The 25,872-nt window shown below is 39.8% G+C and overlaps 1 non-coding gene across 1 annotated transcript; it reads right to left on the bottom strand.

Annotated features, from left to right (window-relative positions):
• Positions 1 to 12,699: 12,699 nt before the first annotated feature.
• Positions 12,700 to 12,781, bottom strand: LOC118715815. Its single transcript, XR_004986968.1, has one exon. It is a non-coding gene; the product is annotated as a small nucleolar RNA SNORD77 (small nucleolar RNA).
• Positions 12,782 to 25,872: the final 13,091 nt, after the last annotated feature.

Raw genomic sequence — 25,872 nt, 5'->3', positions numbered from 1 at the left:
TCTCATACCACTCTAGACATCCCCTTTAGAGTCTTCTTTTTCACTATTTGAAATTATTTATGTATATACTTCTGGAAGCCAATTCCAGCATGTAATAATTACAAGAGTTTTACCAAAAGGTTGATGAAGCTTGGGCAACTCAACAAGGGTTGAGCCACATATGTAGTTTACCTGTTAGAAACGGCTAAACAGTACTTCCCCCAAACCTGCATAGGTTTGTTAATTGCCAGACAACTCAGGGACGTTTATTGCCTCCTTTTGACCAAACACCTGAACAGCTATGGGCTATCCCCCAAATTGATAATGCTCCTGCACCCTTTTGTAGCCTTACCCTTTGAAGTGCATATCTCCACCTTGCCTTAGGATAAATTGTGTTAAATAAATAGCATGGGGTCCTTAGACAAGTTGAGTCTTCAGTTCCTTTAGCTTAGGGGTGTCGAACTCAATCAGAGAAGGGGCCAAAATCTAAAATCCAGCCTAAATCGCGGGCCGAATGGTTTACTGAACAGTCATAAACTGTCATTGTGATGGAAACGCAGCGGAGTGCAGTGATGACAGTGCGGTGCAGGCCACATTGCAAGGCCTGGCGGGACGGATTTGGCCCGTGGGCCTTGTGTTTGACACATGTGCTTTAGCTAAAGATTCTCTGACTCCCAATGCCTTTCAAAATTATTTTTAGTCTCTGGACTCTTTAATTATCTATGCATCAGCACCTTTCTCCAGATTGCAGAACCCTTTGTAAGGCTGGGACAAGAACCCTGGCAATATACATTTATAATTGGGGGAGGAGGGTGTTAATTTGTCCAATAGTTCTCACATCCACCCACCTACCCACAATAATTGGAAGTCCTGTGATAATTAGAACCTTGCATGCTTGTTTTCCACCATATTTAAAGCCTATCATAGTGCCTGGCAATTAGTTGGCCATCAATAAATTCATTTGGAAAAAAGAAACTATTTCATTTAGTGATTAATATTGAATTTTTAAAAAATCATTGTGGTTTTGCATGCTTGCATATTTGTGAATCTTTATTCTGTTTTTCTTAGAAATTTAATCTTAAGTACCAAATATGCAAATACCATTATTCAGGGAGATTTAATGAGTTTTAATTTGATTCAATAAATTAGTTTTTAGTAAGCTCATTATCCACCAACTCATTTTCTGAAAAAGTACACACAGAGTCTCATAAATATGCAAAATCAAAGTATGTGTCTTTTCATGAATTAGAAAATTAGACATAATTATATATTTTTTAAAATAATCAATTACTAAGAAAGTGTTGGATTAATACTTAACAAGATAGCAATGAACTGGCAAGTGAGATGGCAAAATTCCTCAGCATGTGTACAAGCCATTGTTTTTTCACACTGTGTCTAATGAACATAAATAATGCCTTTGACACAAATCTAATGCTGTTAGCCTTGGGTTTCTCTCTGCAAGCTGTGGGTGTGAAAGCAAAGCCCCAAGTTGTTTCCTTAAGAAGGAATGTGTTTGTTTGTGACTGGCAGCAGGGACCAGATTAGACATTCCCTCATCACACTGCAGATTGGCAGGTGGAGGTGAGAAAACAACCAGCAGGCTTTTCTGAGTCACAGGGGAGGAGGGCCCATGTTTGAATAGGTGAGCAGCTTATGTGGCAGTGCCTAAGGAAAGGAAGTCCTTGGATCAAGGATTGAAATGTTGGCCATTAGCCTCAAGGAACCCAAAGCCAGAGCAAGGAACCCAGTGTGACTGGTAATTCTTAAGAGAGTAATGGAGACAGAGAGAAGCTTCCACCTAACTCAAAATGAAGCCCTGCCTCCTGTCTTTCTGGGCAGTTTCTCAAAAGCCACAGCTAAAAGGATGTTGGTGGGGTGAGAACAAAAGGGAATTCCAGGACTCTCCAATAAGCAGGCAGATGTACCCAATGGAAAATTGAAATTTAGTATTGCGCAAGGTCTTCCCCAAAGAAGAAATTTGTCCATAGATCCCTTCAATGTCCAGGTAGAAAGGCCAAGTTATTTGTTTCCCTTCCTAAATATACCCTGTGGTTAGAAAAGTGATGTTCTGCTTCAGAATTATAGTCATAACACTACTGGATACAGAGAGCAGCAGTTGAATTAATGGCTGGAAATTTGATTGTATCATTACAAAAAGAGGGTGATAAGAACTAAATTATAATCTTCCATGTACAGAGAGATAAGAAAAAACAAAGCTTGTAAATGAGTGATCATGGTCTATGATCATTGGCACAAACACCAGTGGGTATTTGCCCTGGAGGGAAAGAAGAGATGCCCACCTCCTGTTCACAGAGTGTGACCACAGATGAAACTCCGTACCCTCCTACTAAGATGGAGAGTAGGAATTAGAGAAACACTGAAAAATCCTGTCTGAATTTTAAGACTCCTGATGTTTTAAACCTTTTTCTCATTACCTTATAAATATAACCTTTTAATTTAATTAATGTATGGCATAGAGAATGGCCAAGATTTCCCTAAAATGGGTATTTTCCCAACTAAAGGGTGGTACAGGAGGGGGCGGTGAACCCAGTTAGGTTAGAATTTAGATGATGCTGTGGTATAGCTTTCAAACAGTAAACCAACATTTCAAGTTTAAGGTTTTCATTATGATCCATTTTGGGTCTTCATTATTTACTGTGATGACTAATTTTATATGTTAACTTGGCTAGACTATGGTGCCCACTTATTTAATTTAGCACCAGTCTGGATATTTCTGTGAAGGTAGTATTTTGTTGTTGCTAAAGCTCACTAGAGGATAATTTTCCCATTGCCTTTTTTTTTTTTTAAGAGCAAGTGGAAGGGTGGGAGGAAGAGGGAGAGAGAGAAACATTGATGTGAGAGAAACACATCAATTGATTGCCTTCTGTACGTGCTCCAGGGTTGAACATGCAATCAAGGTACATGCCCTTGATCTGGAATTGAACCTATGACTCTTCCACACACTGGCCAATGCTCTAACCAGGGAGTCACAGCAACCAGGGCAGGAATTTTAAGATGTGATGAAATTTAAAGCAGTAGACTTTGAGTAAAGCAGATTACTTCCATAATGTGGGTAGGCTTTATCCAGTCAGCTGAAAGCCTTAAGAGAAAGAATCAATTACTGAGGCCCTCCAAGTAAAAGCAATTCTGCCTTTGGGGTCAAGACTGCATGATAAACTTATATTGGAATTTCCAGCCTTCCATGTAGATTTCAGACTTGACAGTCCCTAAAATTACATAAACCAATTCCTTAAAATTTCTCTTTCTCTCTCCTTCTCTCTCTCTCTCTCTCTCTCTCTCTCTCTCTCTCTCTCTCTCTCTCTCTCTCTCTCTCTCTCTCTCTCTCTCCCTCCCTCCCTCCCTCCTTCCCTCCCTCCCTCCCTTCCTCCCTCAATTAATCTTTCTCTGGGGTGAAGGGTCTATTTCGATGAAAATCCCTGACTAATGCACTTACTCACCAGTATTTGTACTAACTTTAACTAATTAATTTAAAGCCTTTCTAATGTTTTATTTTCTGTTAGGTAAATGGAGTTTCTCACGAAATGTGGCAGCTGCAATGCCACATGAATATTGGTGCATCCTTTGCCAAACCTAAGTCTAACATTAAATATCCTAAAATTAATTCTATTTCCTTGGGAGAGGAAGATTCAGAACAGCTTTCCTATTGGATTCAAATACATATCATCTGAAGTTCATTTTGTTGTGTTCTTAACCAGTTTCATAAACTAAGATGTAAATGATAGACATGAACTTAGGTGACCAGATGAAGTATATCATTTAGATATAGAAACACTATTTTTCCCAATTTTAAGGCATTTCTATCTTGATATATGTATTCTGAAACTTTTAGCCCGATGAACTATTTAAATAATTGGCTTGGAAAAAAATTTTTGATTTCTACCCATAGGAATAGCAGAGTTGATTATACCTGTGGAGATTCTAAGAGAGTATTTTCACAGGTGAGATATCAGGGTCTGGTTTGGTTTTCTCTGCAAGTCTAGTGTGAATCATAGCTCAAAAAGTGTTCTAAAACTTGTGGCTTATGAACCACCTCCATAAGAAATATGAAGATGTTTCTTAGAAATTCAAGTTCATGTTGCTGAGGTCCATGAATCTGCATTTTCTATAAGTGGCCCAAATGACTACATGTACTGAAAAGTCTAAAGACAACTAACCTAAGAAAAAGAGTATTCTGGTTAAATATTTTACAGGATAAAAGATATTTCTTTAACCCACTATCTAATAAACTAGATAAAATCTCCTAGGATTGAAATAGTGTAGAAATCCAGAGGCCTTCAGGGTTTGTTGTAGAACTTCTAGCTAAAACTTTTTTGGAAATCTCAGTATTTAGAATTTCTATGATACAAGTACTGAATACAACTCCCTCAGCAGAACTCAGGACATGATCTTTGGGGGACACAAACAGAGCCCATTAATGACAAGAGAATGTGTGCACAGAGCTTCAAGTTCAGAAGAGTCTTCAATAGAACCAGATATAAAATTCATAGAAAAATATAACCCAAGCACATTTTTTAATGTGCTTGGGTTATATTTTAATAAAGTGGCCCAGCCTAGATAAAATTAATAAAGTGGCCCAGCCTAGAAATAAATGAATTTATAATAAAACTAGAGGCTCAGTGCATGAAATTCATGCATGGGGGGGAACAGGGAGGAAGAGGGACCCTCAGCCTGGCCTGTACCCTCTCGCAATTGGAACTGCTGGCTCCTAACTGCTCATCTGCCTGCCTGATGCCCCTAACTGCTTGCCTGCCTGATCGCCCCTAACGGTGCACCTACAGCCTGACCACTCCTAACCACTCGCCTGACTGCCTGATCACCCCTAACCACCTCTGCCTCAGCCCTCACCTCTGTAGCTTCATCCAGAAGGATGTCCAGAATGATATCCAGAATGTTGTTGGGCTGTTCGATCTAATTAGCATATCACACTTTTATTATTATAGATAAAATGGATTTTTATTCTTAGATAAGTACTGTGAATGGCACAGTATTCATATCCCTGGGGGGAAAAAAAACATGAAAAGGTACTTTTTATACATCTCATAGTTAATTTTTAGGTTCAGATCATTATAAGAGATTCTCTTCCTCCTCCCCCCCCCCCCCCAATGAGTGCCCAGCAGGACATTCAAAAGATATACAGCTATGACACCATTACTCATTGTGGGAGTCACCCACACAGTGCAAGCAGTCTAAAGAAAATGGTCCCTGCTCACTAAGTGCCAAAACCCACCATTATGGCAGCATTACGGAAGTCCTGCATCTTTTGACAACTGCTATGTTATTCCTTCCTTATAAAGCCCCTGTCATGAGGTCCAGTTAGTCACATACTCTCCATCAGGAAAGGGCCCTCAAAAGTCCATAGTATCCCATTTTGTGCTTGAATCTCTTCTACAACATCTCCACCAAGTGGTTGTCTAACCTAGTGTCCTAACTCTGGCTATTCACATATGACCACCAGGATATTTCAATATTCCAACCCACCTCTTTTCTTTTATTCCTGAAAAGTGTGTGGTGGTGAGCGTGGAGACTCAATTTATATAAATCCACACTAGCTGTCCACATCATCTATTTCATAGATAATTTGGGTGCAAACTGCAGTTATCAAAATTTTGAAACAATTCTTGACATGTTGAACACACCACCTATAGCTGTCGCTAATTTGCAGAGTTGGATGGCTACCTGTGTGTGAAATCATGAGTTTGACGTACTAATTATTTTCTATTTATTTTAGTAAACACAGATTTATACCAATTAAAAGATAAGCTATGATACCTAAAATATATTATAGTCCACACTTTGGGTAATACTGGTCTATAACTTCAAACATCCATGATGTCATTTTTGTATCAAATTATGAAAATGTACTGGAATGGTAATCCAAAGACCAATATATGTACTCTTAATTCTGCTTCCAATGTTCTGAGGCTGAGTCCACACCCAGACCTGAGCCCGAAATCCTATTCCCAATGTTGATCCTCTCTCCAGCTCAAGTGTACTTGTCTGTATAGCATTTTACCCCCAAATCTTTGAGTCATAAATAGACAAATTCATCTCTCCAGGCCTGTTTTGTAGAGTTCTAGCTTCCTTTTAAAGGTTTTCTCCTCTAGAAACCAGCTAGTACTTACCTCTGATGAGCTGTTCTCATAAAGAATATAAGCTCTCTTTTCTCTGGATTCTGGAAACATTCTTTGCCAGGCCACAAGGGGAAAGATAGAGACACATGACCCAAATTGCCACACAGAGGAAGTACTGCCTTGCTCTCTTGTTTACCCCGGAGGTTGCACAGTTCAGATTGGTTGGGTAGGAGTGAACGTTTAGCATTAGTTGAATTCCCATGACCTTTCCACACAGTCCAGGTGTGATAGCTATGAGAAACAAAATCTCACAAGTGTTTCAAAGGCTTGAGCTTAGAGTAATTAGCTTTTTGGTGATAATCGGTTCTGACTTGATTGGCTCAAGAAATGGTAATGGCCAGTTGAAGAACAGCTCTGTCCTTGAAATGCTTTCACTATGAGTGACAACATATCCTTTTATTGTATAATTCTGCTGGAGACGTATTTTTAGCACATCCAGCTGCTAAAAATATGTCTCATCCAAAATGTTATGGATGCGGTAGTTTATAAACAGGAACTTATTTTCACAGTTCTGGAGGCTCAGAAGTCCAAGATCAAGGCACCAGCAGGTTGGATGTCTGGCGGAAGCCTGCTTCCTCATAAATGGCCATCTTATCACTATACATTCTCTGTGGTCTCTTTGGTGAGAGCACTAATCCCATTTATGACCTAATCCCTTCCCAAAGACCCCACTTTGTAATACCATCACACTATGGGGTAGGATTTCAGCATATGAATTTGGGAGAGGATTTTTCAAGAAATCCTCATTTGTCCCCAATTACCAAACTGCTTCTACCAGAATCGAGCATTTTTGCATCACCAAGCAACATGCATTTAGTATGTGCCTATTGCATACACATTATAGGAGTGACACTTGCCATTCTGGGAGACCCAAAGCAATAAGAAGTTAGAGGGGGGAAAAAGAATTTACCTAAATTATTTCTTGGGGATTAGCTGCCCCTGCAGACAACTAAGGAGGGTGGAAAAGATTTTTAAAAATACTAGAGAGAGAAGATCTAGAACTCTGTATGGAAATTCTAGTAAAGACAGAGTGGAAGCCAGCAAGATAGAGAAAGGAGGTGGGGGCAAATTGTTCTCTGCATTGCAGCCACTCACCATTAGCCCTCCCCTCCCAAGAATGTATAAATTTTTCTGAAACTCACAAAATGCCTGTTGTAAATGAATTTCTCAAAAAAAAAAAAATTATACAGGTACCTGAGCTTTGACCTGGAGTAATATGGGTGAAATAGAGACAGTACTTACAGGCTTAGGAGTCAGAGACATAGGGAGGCATAAGTTACCTAGGGATTGCAAAGGAGTTCTTCTTTCAAAGAGCTTAACATCTCTCTGGCCAGCATGGCTCAGTGGTTAGAGGGTCGGCCTACATACCTGAGAGTCTTGGATTCAATTCCTGGTCAGGGGTGGGTAACCTGGTTTGCAGGTTTGATCTTTGTCCCCAGTTGGGGTGAACTTGGGAGGCAACCAATCAATATATCTCTCTCAGGTGGATCTCTCTCCTCTCTTCTCTTCTCTTCTCTTCTCTTCTCTTCTCTTCTCTTCTCTTCTCTTCTCTTCTCTTCTCTTCTTTCTCTCTCTCCCTCCCTCCCTCCCTCCCTCCCTCTTTCCCATCTCCCATCTCCCTCCTCCCTTCCACTTTCTATGTGTGTGTGTGTGTGTGTGTGTGTGTGTGTGTGTGTGTGTGTGGCAGGGGTGAGGGGATCAATGGAAAAGAATATCCTCTCTTTGAGGGTTAAAAGTAAATAAAATAAAAGAGCTTAAAACCTAGTGAAGGGCAAAGATACATACTCATAAACCCAAAGATACAATGAAATATGTAAGTGCCAAAGGAGTGAGAGTGAGATTAAAGGAGTTGGTATTCAGAGGAGGGAGGGAATCCCTGTGAGCTGAATGGTGGGGAAACCCCAGAACTGGCCCGGGGAGTTATTTTTCACTGAAAATCAACGGCTCCACAAAAATGCATCGGCAGAATGGGGGAGAGGCAGTAAAGTGATGATTAGAATACGTTATATAACTAAAATGATTTTATGATTAAATCATTTTGTGAATGTTGTTTAATTTTAAATTGAAATATCTATATGCTCAGCAGAAACACTAAGACATGAATCCATGAGTAAGTTCCAAAGAGTAAATTCACTAACAAGAAAACAGGAATATTTCCATTTCTTACGGCTTTCAAACCATTAAAATATTTGGGGGGGAAAAAGTGCCCTATCAGGTTCATAAAAATGGCAGTATATTTTTAATGTTTTTACATTACAAATGATCACCTTATAACACACAAATAATAATAGCCAATGTTTGTTATTTCTAGGGTTTAGAAACACCCACAATATTCTTGCAACCTCAATGACTCCATAAGGTATTTATGAATTACTAGAGGCCTGATGCAAGAAATTCGTGCAAGAGTAGGCCTTGCTTCCCCTGGCTGCCAGAACCTGCTTCCCTCTGGCACCCGGATCCAGGCTTCCCTCCAGCTGCAGGCAGGCACCCGGGACCTGGGCTTCCCTCACAGCCCCGGCTTCATCCAGAAGGTCATCTGGAAGGACATCGGGAAGGATGTCTGGTCTAATTAGCATATTATGATTTTATTATTATAGATATTATCTCTATTGCACAGATGAGATGCTAAGTCACAGAAAAATTGGCTGAGCTGCCTAAAGTCACACAACACTAAGAGATGGAGCCAGAATTAGAAAGCAGGCAGTGTGACTCTAAAACCCACACTTTCCACTATACCATAAAATTATCTGTAGATCCTCATTTGGAGAAAATGTCCAAGTTTAAATTAACACCTTTCAGGAATGTGACACACTCACATCCTGGCACACACACATACACATAGTTTCCATAAGAGGCTTTGAGAAGTTAAACAAGCAAACAACTTAGAAAGATGTGCAGGTCTGGAAGAAATACATTCTTATCGTCAAAAGGTAAGAAGTTGGGGCTCAACTCCTGGATGTAGAAAAGCATCAAAAGAAAAACGTCCCCCTATCCGGAGACCAACAGTTAATGCCTACATTTCTGTGCTAAGCTCTCTCCCTCGAGCATAAAATTCTACTTCCACACAAGCATGGAATAAAATTACACCAACTAATTGTGTCCTCCAGCTCCGCATAGGTTACCTCCCGCAAGTGCAAAGAGACGCAGTTTCTGATAATTAAGCCTCAAAATTAACTTCCTATTAAGATAAATGAAGAAAGTACATTCCCCCCAGTGATAATGTTTTAGTCTGCTGTTGAATCAGCAAAATTAGCAAAATTAGCAGAGATTGATTTATATGTGAAAAAAGAGGGAGGTGGGAGGTCAGGGAAGTGCCTCATGGAAAGGAAGGCAAATCTAGGTCATAGTTCATGATCTCAAGCACATGAACAAAAATATAGTTTATTTATGTCTGTGAACTCCCAATTGCTTAACATCTGACCTCAGCAAGACAGGCTTCATATCAGGAAACCCTGTCTTTAGTCCAGTTTCTGCCACTTACTAGTGCCATGACCCTGGGAAAGGCAATTGACCTCTCTGAGTTTCATTTTTCCCACCATTAAAATGGGGATCACATGCCAACCTCACTATTAGGAGGGCTGGGGGGAGGAAGGTCCTCAGGAATATATGTATCCAAGTCATATGGGGACGCCATAGGCCACAAATGATGTAACTTTATTTCATCATTAATGTGAACAGAGCCAACCATTCTTGTATAACTTTATTTCTTCCACCTGAATAATTCAATTCAGATGACAAATTTTACAAACAGCTCAAGCCGGGAACTGAGGGTCAGTATGGCTTGCTTCCAAGCCAAAATTGTTAGAACCAAAGGTTCTACTCTTAAAAGCAGGACCCCTCAAGCCTGCCATTATCTGGATAAAAGTGAGTCTACTAATTTAGAAACACCACTGAGTTTATTCCTGGCTAACTAAAGTCATCCTTCTCAAAGGACTAAGCAGAATGAATTATCTAATGACTGAGAACATTATATGCTACAAGCTGATTTTGAAATGTTAGTAAGATAAGCTAAGTTGTTTTAAAACGCAGGGAATACTACTGTGTGGTGACCAAAGGGGAAAACGAGATAGAATTGAAATACTGTATTATCAAGTACTAACTCTGGCTTGCTTGGGGAAATGGAATAAGAGACCTGTCTTCTGTCACTAGAAGGAAGTGTGCCCAGATGGCAAATACTAGTAGCTCAAACTGCAAAGAAGAAACCATCCCAAGGAGCTAAGGAGTGAGAGGGGGAGGAGAAGACAAGTGTAGTTTCTTCAGAAAATGGGTTATTTCTGTCTCCTTAAGCTCACAGGTAGTACATAGAACTGCCTAGACCTCCTGGAACTTTTATTAGAAGTTGAGGACTAAAGCATCAATCACTGTAAACCACAAGAAAACTCATGGAAAGATTCGATATCACTTAATTTCTTAAATACTTAAATGATTTGAAAGTCATTGTTTTAACCCCCATTATTCTGTACATCCATTTCCTCTCCTCTTAAATTCCCATTTTACTTCCATCATATCCACATTGTTTTCCCCTGCATTTATTCTACAGTCTTTCTCCAAATTTTCATATTTTTAATGAAGTTTCTCAAAAGTTTCTTCATAACAGATGGCTATAAGGATTGAAATGTTTATTACATAAATATTATAACAGGAATCCATGTACAGTTTTAAAATGAGAAGTAACTGTCTACAATTCCATGGTGTCACTCAACAATTATTTTCCAAGTCATAAACTTATATAAAAATAGTTTTAATCTAGTTTAAGTACAATGTGGAATTCTATTTGTATATGTAACACTATAAATACTTCCATGTTAAATTTATTTCAATAAAAATTACCAATTTTTGTATATCTTAAGCTAACTGATTAACCAGGTTTCTTTTTTTACTATTTAGATTAACCAGCTTTTTGAAATATATAGAATACTTTCTTCTTCTAAAATAACTTTAAAAAATAGCACAACGTGAACAATTATAATGGTAGTCATAACAGTGTCACAGTCCTAGCTGCCACATATGCCTATGTAGATTGAATATGGGTCAGCTCTAGAGGCCATCACTGATACTTCTAGTCACCATGGATTTATACTTAGAGAAGTCACTACTCCGAGAGAACAGGAAAGTATCTAAATTAGGGTTGGCTTTATCTGACTCACAGGATTGGTTTAATGATGGGCTTCTCCAATTTACTAAATCTATACCATGTGCCAACCTTTGTTAAATAAGCTTTTCCCACATTACTTCATATACCAGTAATCCTCTCAACAATCCTATGGCAGTAGAATCTCTTATGTCAACCCCATTTTACAGATGAGGAAACTGAGACCTTATTTCACTTAGTTAGCAAGTGGTAGGATAAGACTAAGTTCTTCCTGACTCCAGAGTCCAAGTTCACCCAACTCAACTGTTAAATTCTATGTTATACTGATTTTTAATAAATATCAATATCTGTATCACACACATTATCTACACACCAAATGGTGATTTTCGTCTTTTAGATTCTCTTCTCAAAGATAAAATTACAAGGTCATATAAATCTACTTTTGTCAGCAATAATATAGCTAAGTTTCACTACATGTTTTCATCCATCATTTTTTCCTTTTTTATTTTTATTTTTTAATTTCTTTATTGATTAAGGTATCCCACTTTGTCCTCAACCCCCATTCCAATCCCCCACCCATCTCCACTCATGCCTCCACCCCCCTATTGTCCTTGACCACTAGTTAGGCTCATATGTATGCATACAAGTCCTTTGGTTGATCTCTCCTTTTTATCCCCACCCTCCCACTGAGGTCCAACATCTGACCCATGGCTTCTTATCTCTGGGTCTATTCTTGTTCATCAGTCTATGTTGTTCACTATTTCCCATAGATGAGTGAGATCATGTCCTACTGGAAATATACTTATAAGAATCAAAAATGAGACAAGCAATAATGGTTATGCTGAAAGGCAAATGAATCAGTCTGTAGTGAGTTTCTTTCTGGGCCAACAGTTTTTTTGAGACCCAATTTCAATGTCAAACAGTTCCTTAGTTCATCCATCCTTTAGAAAATATTTGCTGATCAACTACTACTCTTCTAGGAGTTGGAGAAAGAGCAATGGCAAATAGACCACTTTCTTAACTTGAAGAAGCTTAAAATTAAGGGGGAGCTGACAAGACAGATTATGGCCTATTATTTATTTTTCCGGCTGTTAACCCTCACCTGAGGTTATTTTTCCATTGGTTTTTAGAGAGAGGGGGGAGATACAAAGAGAAACATTGATGTGAAGAAGATACATCCATCAACTGATTGCCTCCTGAGGTATTTACACAACTGAGGTACATACCCTTGACCAGAATTGAACCCAGGATCCTTCAGTTCACAAGCCGATACTCTAGCCACTAAGCCAAACCAGCTAGGGGTAGGATGTTATTCTTATCCCTGTTTCTAACCTGGTGTATTATAGATAAAATGTTAACCTCATTATTTAGATTTATGTTTTTTATAAACAGTCATGGTGACCTTGGATCCTGGTGAACTCTAGTGACTGCTGCCTTAGAGTGTACGGAGCGATGGTGGAATTGAAACAGAAAAGGCAAAACATGGTCAGGAGTTATGTTCCCCTTCTGAACACTTCTTCAGAATTCAATCTGCTGAACTATGCGAACATCACAGTATGAACACTTCTATAGCACTTTGTTTATACAATAGCATCATGCTTTATGGTTTAGTTACTTGTGTGTGTCATTTATAGAATTCTTCCAGGCAGCACTCACATTACGTGAAACATTTTAAAATACTGGTTTTTGTGGGCACTCAATAAATATTTGTTGTTAAATGAATGAAAATACTTCCTGAATGACCAGTAATATAAAACAACTGAATAAAATAAAAGAATTGGTGATCTATCTCTCTCTCTCTCACACACACACACACACACACACACACACACACACACACAATCTTTTTCTAAAGCAAGCCTTAGAAATCACGACTCCACAATTGTTATTTAAGACGCCAAATATGCAATTATTTGTAATACCGCTTTGCACTCTTTCCAAATCTGAGCTGATCTTAAATATCAGTTTTGAAAAGCAGGCATTCCTAGGTGCCTCCTCATAGCATCTGATCTAGTTGGACTAGGAATCTATTTTTAATGAATTTTCCAAGTGAGTCTTATAATCAGGCAACATTTTTAAGAACTATTGTTGAAAGATGTGGGACATGATAGAACTTGCAATGGATTTGAAATATGAAAAACTAGAGAGTCCTGCATAGGTGAGCACAATTCCTAGTCCTACTTAATGCTGATTTAACAGATAAGATTTGGGAGTTACTTATATGCCTGTTAGAAATGGCTTCGATCTACTGTTGATTGCCACCCTCAGTTTTGAAAATGGGTATGTGACATGTCCATGCAGAGGAGAAATAATCACTGAAGTTCCTCAACAAGACAGATGTCACATATAATAGAAATACTATAATTAGACTAGCAGAAGGAGTTTCCTATTAGACAGTGCCCTCCTGAATATAGAATTTGAATTAAATAATGCCCATGCTATCTTGTCATGAGTTGTTCATATACAACTATACTCATAAACACATAAACTTCAACAAAGCTCTGTGAAATAGAGCAATTTGATTCCTGTGTATAACCCAGCAGATGTCTTTATATGTTTTCAATCGTGTCCAAGAATGCAGGAATGTACACAGACAAGAATGCTCACAGCAGCCATATTCATAACAGCCTCAAGCCAGAAGCAACCCAAATGTCCGTCAGCTGTAAAATAGTGAAATAAAGGGAATATGGTACAGCAATGACAATAAACAAATTATTGTTCAAATAACATGAATGATTCTCACAAACATATTTGTGTAAAAGAAGCCAGCCTTCATAGACACATATTGCACAATCTCATTTATGTAAAGTGCGAAGCCAGGCCAGCTACCCATTGGGATTAGATGTCAGCACACTGATTATCTGGGATAACTGCTTCCTGGGAGAGGGCCTAAGGGGGCCTCTGCTGGTAGCTTTATCAGATGCTGGTCATATGGGCATGCTAATTTTGTGAAAATGTATTGAATTGCACACTTGTAATTTTTGCACATTTCTGTAAGTATGCCATCTCACTAATACAACCATTACTTTGAGAAAAATACCTAAATATGTTTCTCCTCCAATTCTGCTTGTTCATATAATAGGGGAATGGCTGTTGGTTATCTCCACTGATGCACAGTCTCCTGTCCTACAGAGAAGAGCTACAGAGAGTTTGTATAGGAAATGCATGACAATTTTCAAATGCAAGATTATGCCTTTTATCTACTTCCAGTCTATTATTTACTTTGAATGCGTTTTCCAATAATGGCCCTGTATCTTTGTGCTGATTCATCCTCTTGACTCTCTGCCTGATCCTCTGTAAGAAGATAGAACAGAGAGAAGAATCTATAACTCATTTATGTCAATGGTTCTAATGAAGTCTGTGAAAGAATAGACAAGGGCTGGGTTCTCTAAGGGTCACCTCTGTCGGCTCTTTCCCTGTCAGCAGTCACGAACAGCCACTGCTTCCAGGACAGGGCGCCCTGTGCCTCAATGTGTTGACAAGGCATGTTTATCACTGACTGGAATGACAGGTCACTGGGTCAAGAGCCCTATTGTGGATCAGGACGGCGAGGGTGGCCCTGGGATGGAGCTGAGAAGCTGCTGAAAGATCAGTAATGGAAAACAGCTTGGATAGCAAACAACATGGGAGTTGCCAGAGACCTCCATCCATTTCTTTTTACTGTTTGGGGGGAACCTCTCTCCAGTCCTTTGGTGGGCTCTCCCATCCAACAGTCAGTACCTACAGTTTTTTTCTCAGAGGATTTAAGGGCTCCAGAGGTTCCCCAGCAAATGCAGCGAGCAGGAAGCCTGGGAATCTGTATCTCCCCGGTGGGGGAACATGCAGCAACAGCTCCCTCACCTCTGCTTCAGGGACCCCTAAGTCAAGATCAGGACCAGGGTGAGGTAAGAGAGGAAAACAGTTTAAAGGGGAGCCAAAAAATTCGGTAATCAAGATAATATTTCAGTGCAATGTTTTTAAAAATCAGAATGAACGTAAAATCCATGATGATCAAAGTATCATCATTTTACATAAAGACAGGAGCCGCTTTGCAGAGTTTTTCTTTTACCGCAGCCACCAAAGTGGGAAGACACCTCTAGGGGGAGCTCTGGAGCATGCCACACTCAGAGACGTGTCCTTGAACCAGAATGGAACCAGAGGTGAAAGGAAAAATCAGCAAAACCACTCCTGTCTTTATTTCAAATGGCGATATTTTGATCATCACAGATTTTATCTTCATTCTTATTTTTTAAAATATATTTTTATTGATTTCAGAGAGGAAGGGAGAGGGAGGGAGAGAGAGAGAGAGAGAGAGAGAGAGAGAGAGAGAGAGAGAGAGAGAGAGAGAGAGAGAGAGAGAGAAACATCAATGATGGGAAAGAATCATTGATGGGCTGCTTCCTACACACTCCACATTGAGCTTACAACCAGGGCATGTGCCCTGACCAGGAATCCAACCAAGACCTCGTGGTTCATAGGCTGACATTCAACCACTGAGCCACGCCAGCCAGGCTGTTTGTTCTGATTTTTTAAAATATTGCACTGAAATGTTATCATGATTACCGGATTTTTGGCAGGGAGGGGCCATTTGGGGTTTTCTTTTGCCTCATAGGACCTAACCCCCTCCCCAGGCTCCTTTTCTCACCTCCGCCCAGTTTGCAAAGGGCACCTCTCCCAGAGCTGGCACCTTCCAAGACTGCCTCCAGAGGCGCATGCTCACTCTGAGCCCTCTCCCTGTGCTCTTGTTCACTGCTGTTACATTTCCTGTGGTCTTCCTTTGTCTAGCAGTGATGTTAGCTCCATCTCCTTTTCTTCCCTTTCACACAATAGGACCCTCAGCCCCATCCCACTCTAACCCAACTTATGGGAAAGCTTCTGAGGAAAGCAGTATTTGGTTTTTACCCATAGGTAAGTGGACCTTGTTTTGGGATTTGTGCACTCTTGTTTCTCTTGCTGGTTGGTAAATTAAAGGGTATTTGGAGAGATTTGGATTTCAACAGCTGCCATTATCTTGGACACTGGAAGCCCCCCAGCCCACCCCAGTTTTTGACTCCTTTTTGAGAGTCTGCTGAAGCCAGAACCCTCCCCGTCTCAGCTGCCTCCCTTTGACCTTCTTCCTGAACCCTGTCTCCCATCCTCAGGCCGACCGCCTCAGCAGTAGAAAACGTAAAGCAAAGGAAAGTGCGTAGACCTGAGCATTCCAAGTGCAATATCCCCTTCACAGAAAATAATAACCTCCCCTAAAAATATTTTACAATGCCTCGCAATTCACGAGGCTCCGATGTGGAATCAAAACCCTGTCACATAAAAAGCTCTAACTACACATGTAAACAAGTCTACACCCTAAGTGGGATATTACGTTGGATTCATGTCTTTAAATTTATTTCATTACCAGCTATCTCGTGGCAAATGAAATGCTGGGAAGCTGGAATGAGAAGTGACTGCTCCGGTTTCCCGGCTCAGGAGTTTCGTCTCGCACATGTGAGCTGCCATCTCCTGGCGAAAGCGCTTCTGTGCATCTGACCCACAGCAAGCACTTTCCCCGAAAACAGCCCAGAATAACATCAGCTGGCCCACTCATTTCTGAACTCAATATAAAAAGTGAAAAGTCCTTTTGTTATTATTTAATCGGTTAAAAACATGAGTCTGTGACATAAGTGCTGGGGATTATATCAATGTCAGGTTCCTGGTTTGGACATTGTATTGCAGTGAGGCGAGATGTTAACATGGGGGGAGGTAGGGTGATGGATGCAAGAGGCCTCTGGGTACATTTCTTTGCAACTTCCTGAGTATTTATAATTATTTAAAAACATTAAAAAAATTTTTAATGACAAAAACAAAGTTTTTCCTATAGGAAAAGATTTTGGTTTGAAAGAGAGGACAGCACTTACTAGCTGAGATCCAAGAGACAAGCTGTGCCGACACACTGCCCAGCAACCTACAGCCCATGGCAGATGATGTCATCGAGAAATGCTTCACGTGCATCGGAGAAACTGATCTGCACCGATACCCAGAGCCGCAGGGGTGGCTGTCTCATGACTTCAGCTGACACTTGTCCTGAAGTGCTTGTCTTCATCCAAACCTGCCAGCTGGGCAATGTTTCTGAGCACACCTCCTGTACTGGGCAGTCATGGCCTGTGTGTGACAGGCTGAATAAAAGCCCCCATGATAGCCAGCCCTAATCTCTGGGTCCTGTACATGTCACCTTGTTTTGCAAAGGGGCCTTGGCAGTTGTTGTGAAGGATCTGGAGGTGAGGAGATCATCCTGGCTTGTCCAGGTAAGTCCTAAATGCAATCGCCAGTGTCTTCATAAGAGACAGACAGAGAGAGATTCTGCACAGGCGCACTCCCAGGTGAAGGCCATGTGAAGGCAGAACAGAGAAAGGTCTGCAGTTTCTGATGTCGGAGAGTGGAATGAAATGATGCAGCAACCTTCCAAGGAATGCCAGCAGCCCCAGGAATGCTAGGCCGGACCAGGCAAGGAGCAGATTTTCCCCTAGAGCCTCTGGATACCTTGCTTTCAGCCCAGAAATACCAAATGTGGAATTCTGGCCTCCAGAACTGTCAGAGGAGAAACTGCTGTTGTTTGAAACCCCTAAGTGTATGACAGCAGCCACAGGAAACGAGTATGTCACGAGAGTAGGAAGTTTTCTGCATTGACCCGGAAGGGATCCTTTGGACACCATGGATGCAGCACTAGATGGGCCATCAGGAGGCTTATGTTCTAGCTGATGTCTGAGGTCTCTTCTGCCTCAAAGATCCTGGCATATTACTAACTTCTGCTGCAGTTTCAACCTCTGTGTTCATGGCAGGTGGAGTGATGGGAGGGTGGGGGGAGGAAGATAAGTCTTCTAAAGCAGCGTTTTTCAACCGCTGTTCCGCGGCACACTAGTGTGCCGCGAGATGTTGCCTGGTGTGCCGTAGGTGCAGACAAGACAAGAATTTTATAATTTTTTACTATTTTGTTTACTTAATATTTCATAATAAAGTAATTATAAAATACTTTATTTGTGTTTATTTGATTCCTATTCAAGAGAATTACTTTATATATAGTCAATATAGGCACAGAGTTAAATTTTTTAACATTTTCTAATGGTGGTGTGCCTCGTGATTTTTTTCATGAAACAAGTGTGCCTTTGCCCAAAAAAGGTTGAAAAACACTGTTCTAAAGGTAAGTGTATGTCTTTTCTATCTCATATTGCAATCGGCATATTCACATGCTAATTGAAGTGCATTATCTTATCCTACCATAGCCTGAGTATGTAATCCAATTAGTTCCAAACCTGCCCGCCCATTTCTCATTATGTTGACATAATGATTTTCAGAATGTTGCAACTGCAAATGTGATCTGTGCATTAGCACCACCTGGGAACCGGGTAGAAATGCAGGCTCTCCTCTCAGGCCTCACCCCAGAGTTACTGAATTGGAACCTGTGTTTTCACGCACTTTGCAGATGACTGTATTGTGCCTATTAAAGGTTAAGAAGCTCTGTTCTAGGACTCTGTTCTAGAAACCAGCTACATCTCCAATGGCCTCACATAGCTGAGCCTTCATAGAAATTCTCACCCTGGGGTTTGATACTGCCCAGTGTTTTATTGTTTTATTTTTTTAAATATTGAATATATTTTTATTGTTTTTTTTACAGAGAGGAAGGAAGAGAGATAGAGAGTTAGAAACATTGATGAGAGAGAAACATCAATCAGCTGCCTCCCGCACACCCCCTACTGGGGTTGTGCCAGCAACCAAGGTACATGCCCTTGACTGGAATTGAACCTGGAACCCTTCAGTCCACAAGCTGACACTCTATCCACTGAGCCAAACCAATTTCGGCAGAAATGTCAGTGTTTTAAAGCACATCTTACCTTCAGCACAGACATGGCATCTACTTCTGCATCAGCACGCAGGAGATTGCCCTGACATAACACATACCCTTTATAACATTGTAAACATGGTAATTTCCCTGGGAAATAAAGGCTGCGTCTGTCCCCCAGCATTTGCTAAAATACAGCTTTTATTTGTGGCTCTCCCATTGCCAGGCCTCATGTTGTTTTCCTCCAGCAGCGTTATTCTGCTGCCAGCAGGGAAGGGCCAGCTCAGCCCGCTGGCCTTTCCTTTGCTATTGTCACTCTGCTCCCAAGTTAGCAGCCTCGCCTTCCTTGGTACCTAGTGTGAGAGCTCCGTGGGTGTTCCCAGGGCTTGTATTGCAGTCTGTTTGGGAACAGGAATGTTTCCATAGTCCCGATTGCTCTGTTTGTCTGGCTTCCCACCACCAATGCTTTCACCCTTCCCGGGGCAGATCTGTCCTTATTTGTTTCCCTTGTTTGCAACAGTGCAGCATCTTGACCCGATTTCGCAAAAACACCCTGTGCGTGTCTTCTCGTTCTGCCCTCATTGGTTATTTCAGAGTGTGCCCTATTTTGTCAAGATGGGAGTAAATGTTGGCTCCTATCTTTTAGCCGTTCCAGCCCACATTCCATGGATGTGAAAGTGGGATTCTTGAAGCTCATACATGGGGACACACCTTTTTTCCCTAGTTGTTTTTTAGAGGAAATGATTTCCTGGTCTATATTTGTCCACTGGAGAACAGTCCGTGATCACCAAGAGAAAAGAAACAAAAAAAAAAGAAGAAAGAAAAAAAAAGCTAATTACTCAGAGAAAAACTCTTTGCTAGAGACTTAGTGAATAAGAGAAATACAAACCTCACTCCAACCTGACTTAAATCCTACTTCTCTTTGGAACAAGCCTCCTGGGGTTGCAGACTATGCCATCAAAGCCACAAAAAAGCAAATAATTCAGGAAATCCAAACCCAGGGCCAGAGGACAAATAGGAGCAAGTCAAGTTTAACTCCACTCTCTTGGTCAGAAAAAGCAGAGGAAATATAGGAATGGATTCAATGTTACCCATTCTTCAAACCAAATATTTATTGAAAAAAGGTAACCATATAGCCAATGTTTACTTGTTTTGATATTTGTATTTGTTTTCTATCTCCTCCTAGGCAACCTGAGAGAGAAATGGCTGTGTTTTTAAAATAGGATTAAATAACTTTAAATGAAAACTATAGAGTAAAATCTGATTTATTTGGATGTGAGAATCATATGAGAGCCAATAAGGGCCTTTTTTTATTTTTGCTTAATAGGGAAGCTTTTCTATAGCCAACACCTCTGAAGTTGCTATTTTCTGATGAGTATTTCTTTTATTAGCATGCAGTTTCATATTCTAGATTGCCAGATATACATTCTAAACTCAAAATTAGTAGAGCTTCTATTATTCCTATGGTAAGTAGCCATCCTAAAAGGGAAAATGCCTTCATTATTTTAGATGGGTATTTCTTTCAGTAACTGTAAGTGATATGAATAATGATATCAAAGTGTATTTACAGAGAACTGTACTTGCTAATAAAGTAAATATAAACTGTTTGTTCATACAAATAATTTGCATTTATGACTTATTTTCATTTTGCCTTAAATAATTGTTTAATGCAATAGTTTAATGCAATAATTGTTTTTACATCTAATTTTAGGAACAAGATATGATTATATACCACTAAAAGTAATAGCAAAAGAAAATAATATATAATGTCCCTGAACAATGGATGTTTTCCAAAGTATACCAATGAACAGTTTGATCAGTATATAGATAATACATCTTTTAGGCAAACTCTGATTTTTTATTACTGGACTCCTGCAAGTTAATTATTTTGGTTTGGTAAATATGAATAATAATACCAATTATTGACATGACTCTTGGGAAGATTAAAATAAGGAGAAATATTACAATAACTAGTGCTTCAATGTTATTTCCCTTTTTTTTTTTTTTTTTTTTTTTTTACTAAGTTAGCAAATTAGTAATGAGCAACTATTATGTGTTATTTTAGATACTGGGTTACTGGGACCGACAAAAATCTTACTTTATAATGGTAGACTCTAACAAATGACCAAATATAGAAGATAATTTCAGATAATAATAAGAACTATAAAGAAGTGAAGCTATCAGTTAGTTATTACGATAAAAATTCATTATTGCTATAGACCAGCTTGATAGTTCTTCTGGACTCAGCCTGTCTCACTCATTCGTCAGTGGTCAACTACTTGTTGGCTCACTGGCTCTGCTGATCTTGGCTTGAGTCTCTTACATGTAGAGGGGTGTCAGCTGATATACATTGAGACCACTTGGTTCTCTGCCAGCAGGTCATGCTTGCTCTCATGTCACTTCAGTTCCATACTATTGGCCAGATTAGATCTATAAGATTCTACCTCTTTATGGGAGGAGTTAAATAGTTCAAGGGGTATGGACACAGAGATGGATGAAAAAATGCTTACATTTTAAAAAATCAATCTATCCCAATAAATTTATGGTCAATTTAACAGGGGTCAGATAAGCCTCTTTGAGTAGGTGGCCTGTGAGTTAAGAATGAGTTGTCCATAGAAAAGCTTAAGACTCTACCAGGAAAAGAGAACAGCATATGTCAAGGTGCTGCGGTGGGACATTTGACCTTAGTATTTTCAGAGAATGATAAAGTGGCCAGTGTGGTTATCAGCTTCCCTCATAGTATAAGATCCACTCCCATAGATTATATATTGGGTGGTGAAGATCAGGATGAAGAACTTGAAAGTGGAAGTGCTAAAGATCTAAGATTCTAGAAACCACAACTGAGTCCATCCTTTTGTTGTGACCAAAGGCAGTGCCATTGCTTTCACACAGGACTCCCAACCATGTAAAGGCTTCTCATCTCTCACAATCTATGGAGGAATTCAGGGTGGATTTCTAGAAGTAATGTGAGACAAAGGTTTTGTCATTGCAGAAAACGTTAATCAGTATTTCTAAATTAGATCCCTTCCATCCCCATCCCCCAAATAAACAGGTCTTTCTTTTTAGCAAAGGGCTGTAGAATTTTCCTAACTAGTTGTATTTTGTTATTTTGACTCTAGCCTCACAAAAAAAAAAAAAAAAAAAAAAAAAAAAATTACTTTCAGTTAACTCAAAGTATAGAAAACTCTTATTCATTGCATTAGGCACAATAAAAATGACAACAAAACCTACAAAAGATAGAAGGGCAGGTCAAGGTAGTTGAGCTTTTGGCCCATGTACCATAATATCTCCACAGTTAGTAGACTACAGGTTGCTTTCATATGTAAGAAACTGGGTCCCTAAACTACGAGTCAGAAAGCTTGGGTTCTAGGCCTGGATACAAGCCTAAGAGTAAAGTATATATCTTGTTCACCTTTGTATGATTAGCTCTTTTGAGGAAACAGTAATTTAATACTAAATAAAGGGCTGAATCCTGGCTGGCTGGCTGGCTGACTGGCTAGCTTCATAAATGAATGAGACTGAAGAGAGAAAACAGAGCACAGGCCAGAATAAGATTGCTCAAAGTCGGGTCTTTTAAGAAACATTGCCGCCGGGACTGGTTTGGCTCAATGGATAGAGCGTCGGCTTGGGGACTGAAGGGTCCCGGATTCGATTCTGGTCAAGGGCATGTACCTTGGCTGCGGGCATATCCCCGGTGGAGGGTGTGCAAGAGGCAGCTGATCAATGACTCTCTCTCATCGATGTTTCTAGCTCTCTATCTCTCTCCCTTCCTCTCTGTACAAAATCAATAAAATATATATTAAAAAAAAAGAAAGAAACATTGCCAATAGGTAATTAGTCTTCTCTTAGTTGGCCATAGATAGGAAAATAAACATTGGCTTCACTTCCAATCAAATACTCATACCATTCCATAAAGATGGGCATTAGCCATTTGATTTTGAGAAAATCTATCAAACTCCTTTGGCATCAACATTCTAGTCCCTAAAATGAAATAGCTAAACTAGGCTATTTCTAGTTTCTTTTCATTTATAACTCCTTAAGGTTCTATGATATTCGCTGCTAGGCACAAGAAGATCTTTGATCATGAGAAATGTATTTCAGAACCTCCGTTTAAGGGTAGTGGCCTTTCTGCCATTTGCTCTTTCAACTTGGAAAAAAAAATGCTTAGAAAACTGACATAAATCTCATCAAAAATATTGAACTAGGCATTTTAAGCACATGAAATATTTACATTGAAAGAAAAAAAAGAAACAATAAATCCTTGTTTTCTGTGAAGTTCTCAGTTTTATAATTCATCTTGTTATGTGGCCAAAAATCTCTTTAGCAAGAATCTAATTCCATCCCACATGCCACTTCTCAGAATTCTCCATCTGATATACCTGATGATTGCTCATAATTCCTTTCCTTATTTAAAACATCTCTTTCCACTTTTTCCTCCGGGAAAATTGCCTTTTCTCACTTCATGTGGTTCTGGTGATCAGGGCAAGGGCTTTCACCAAGATTTACCCCCTGATGCAGGAGTGGGCACATGACCAGAGATGGTCATTCGTGTTATACTTTCTAGAATTTGCTTCTTGGATGGAGAGTCCCAGAGACAAAAAATGGTTTAGAAATGACTTATCCAAGGGCAGCCCTAGAGAAGTAGCTGAGGATGTTCTAGTTCTAAGATTCCAGCCAGTATTTCTACAACCTGAGCTTACATCAGAATTGCCTGGAGGGCCTGTTATAACACAGATCACTGGTCCCCACCCCTAAAATTTTTGATTCAGTAGATTTGATATGACAGGAAATTTCAATTCTAACAAGTTCCAAGGTGATACTGACATTGCTCATGTAGGAACTGCACTTTGAGAACACTGATTTCCAAAAACACCCTAGATCCTTTCTTTTGTTGAAGTCTTATTTTCCAACATGTTCCTCAGTCTGAAACTATCCAGAATCCTTCTGACAATCAAATTTTACTGTTTAAGTTATTATAACTCACTTTAAGTCAGACTCTATAATTTTTAATAGAATTTTGGAAATGCAGATCTTCTGAATCATGGGATGCTAGGGTACACTGTTTAAGTTCTCTTGGCCAATATGATGCTTTTATTTGCCAAGGTCCACACATGCATGGATGAATCCTGCTTGTTCTTCCTGCCTCCCTGACTACCTGCTTACTCTAAGATCTAAAGTTGTCCAGAGGCCTCACATTCTCATCCCTGCTCTGTCAGAATGCCCCCTCCCCAATACCTGCTACTTATACCAGTTCCTAAGTTAATCATCACCTGAACTGGGTCCCATCCAAATAGGTCAGAGCCTTGACTAAGATCATTGTTCCGGATGTCTCTTATTTTCTTACATTTTCTTTGAAAATAAATCTTACTTTGCTTATTTATTTAAATATGTATTTTGTTTAATGTCCAAAACAAATCTTATTTTAGATGTTAAGTTACAATGGTGGTCTTCCTAAAAATGTTCTTAGCATGGTGTCCCCAAAATGAATACTCATACCAAGGATATTTTCCTGCTCTAGTGAGAGTAAGTTTTTGAAATTTTGAAAAAATGATTCAGCCATCTGTCCTCTTTCCCTCCAGCTGTGGTAAAGATATCTAATCTTTGTGTGTTTTTTTTCAAAATAATAGACTTTAAACTCAGGCAACTTGCGGACATAGACTTAGAGGAGTACCTCCTTTTATCTTACTACTCCTACCATTGCTCTGGAGTATCAGTGTAGATGTTGCCTCCTTTGGGAAGTTACTTTCTGTCTCAAGACTGGTGTTGCTTCCCTGCTGTAGTTCCCACAGCAACTTCTCTCTTATTATGGACTGCTTATCAGAAGCAGAATCACCTGTCTACTTTCTGTATCCCTCCTCCCTCCTCTACACCTTAAGCTTCTTGAGGACTCTCAGTTATTATATCACTGGTATCTAGGACAGGGCATGATCTAAACATTATGTAGATACAAATGTTATCACACTCTGGGTGTCAAGTGGGTGTGTCAGCTGACATGCTAAACATTAGTACAGTTGTTTTTGCCTACCCAGCATCCATTTCCCCCCTTTTCTGGTGAATTCACCCTGGTACTTTATGGTGAAATCACTTCTCCTGTAACCTTGAATGGTGTGCTTTGAGTCAGGCAGACCCCACTCTAGGCTCCAGGGAACATACTAACAATGCCTGGTATTTCAAGCATCCTGTACCAAGATTCAGAAAAAAAATTTCTGCCTTGAATTAATGAAATGGTCCCCTCAGAAAGGGCTAATGTGGGCAATCAGAACCCTGACATAGATCAAAATAGTTTCTCAACAAAATTCCTTTAGGTTTCTGCCCAAGAAGAACTATCACAACGATCTGCTTGGGAAAGCCTATAAGGCACATTTTCTAGGAGTCTTCTGACACATCTGATGAATCGTCAAGTCCCATACTTCTAACTGCGTAACTAGCTCAGGAATGGACATGAGACCCAAGGCAGGAGATTAAAAAGCCCACCTGAGATCTTAGCTAGGACTCTTGGCAAAGAAGCTCCTTATTTATATTGTGTTGACTAAGCCTGAGCTGCTATAGCCATCTTTGCCTCCTCATTGGAAGAAAGTGCATGGCCCAAGAAAAGTAGATAAACTCTAGTCAGGCCACACAATGAGGAAATGTTCTTGAATTACATCCTTTTATAAAAAAAACATTAACAACAACAAACAGTAACCTAGTAAATAAAATGTCTCTCTGATTTCTGTGAGCCACTCTAGCACATTAAACTTAAGGAGGGGATTGTGAAAACCTCTAATCTATAGCAAGTTGGTCAGAAACAGAAGGACAACTTGGGCTTTAGACTGACAGCTGAGGTTGGGGGAGGGCCCAGTCTTGTGTGATCCGACCAC

The sequence above is a fragment of the Pipistrellus kuhlii genome, unplaced genomic scaffold, assembly GCF_014108245.1.
Source record: "Pipistrellus kuhlii isolate mPipKuh1 unplaced genomic scaffold, mPipKuh1.p scaffold_m20_p_11, whole genome shotgun sequence".
Classification (NCBI taxonomy): domain Eukaryota; kingdom Metazoa; phylum Chordata; class Mammalia; order Chiroptera; family Vespertilionidae; genus Pipistrellus; species Pipistrellus kuhlii.
This window is presented reverse-complemented; position numbering and strand designations above follow the sequence as displayed.